The sequence below is a fragment of the Bison bison genome, unplaced genomic scaffold, assembly GCF_000754665.1.
Source record: "Bison bison bison isolate TAMUID 2011002044 unplaced genomic scaffold, Bison_UMD1.0 scf7180017864184, whole genome shotgun sequence".
NCBI classification, from domain to species: Eukaryota; Metazoa; Chordata; class Mammalia; order Artiodactyla; family Bovidae; genus Bison; species Bison bison.
In genome coordinates, this window is record NW_011494756.1 from 1673293 (window position 1) to 1673718 (window position 426).

Genomic DNA, 426 nt, shown 5'->3' on the forward strand with positions numbered 1-426 from the left:
CTTTGGGATTGGAATGAAAACTGACCTTTTCCAGTTCTGTGGCCACTGCTGAGTTTTCCAAATTTTGCTGGCATATTGAGTGCAGCACTTTCACAGTATCATCTTTCAGGATTTGGAATAGCTCCACTGGAATTCCATCACCTCCACTAGCTTTGTTCGTAGTGATGCTTTCTAAGGCCCACTGGACTTCACATTCCAGGATGTCTGGCTCTAGGTGAGTGATCACACCATCGTGATTATCTGGGTCGTGAAGATCTTTTTTGTACGGTTCTTCTGTGTATTCTTGCCATCTCTTCTTAATATCTTCTGCTTCTGTTAGGTCCATACCATTTCTGTCCTTTATTGAGGTCATCTTTGCATGAAATGTTCCTTTGGTATGTCTGATTTTCTTGAAGAGATCCCTAGTCTTTCCCATTCTGTTGTTTT

General features: G+C 41.8%; 1 protein-coding gene across 2 annotated transcripts in view; it reads left to right on the forward strand.

Moving 5' to 3' along the window:
- The window catches only part of POLDIP3 (polymerase (DNA-directed), delta interacting protein 3), a 24011-nt gene that overhangs the window by 6133 nt on the left and 17452 nt on the right, over positions 1 to 426 (forward strand). The window lies entirely within an intron of this gene.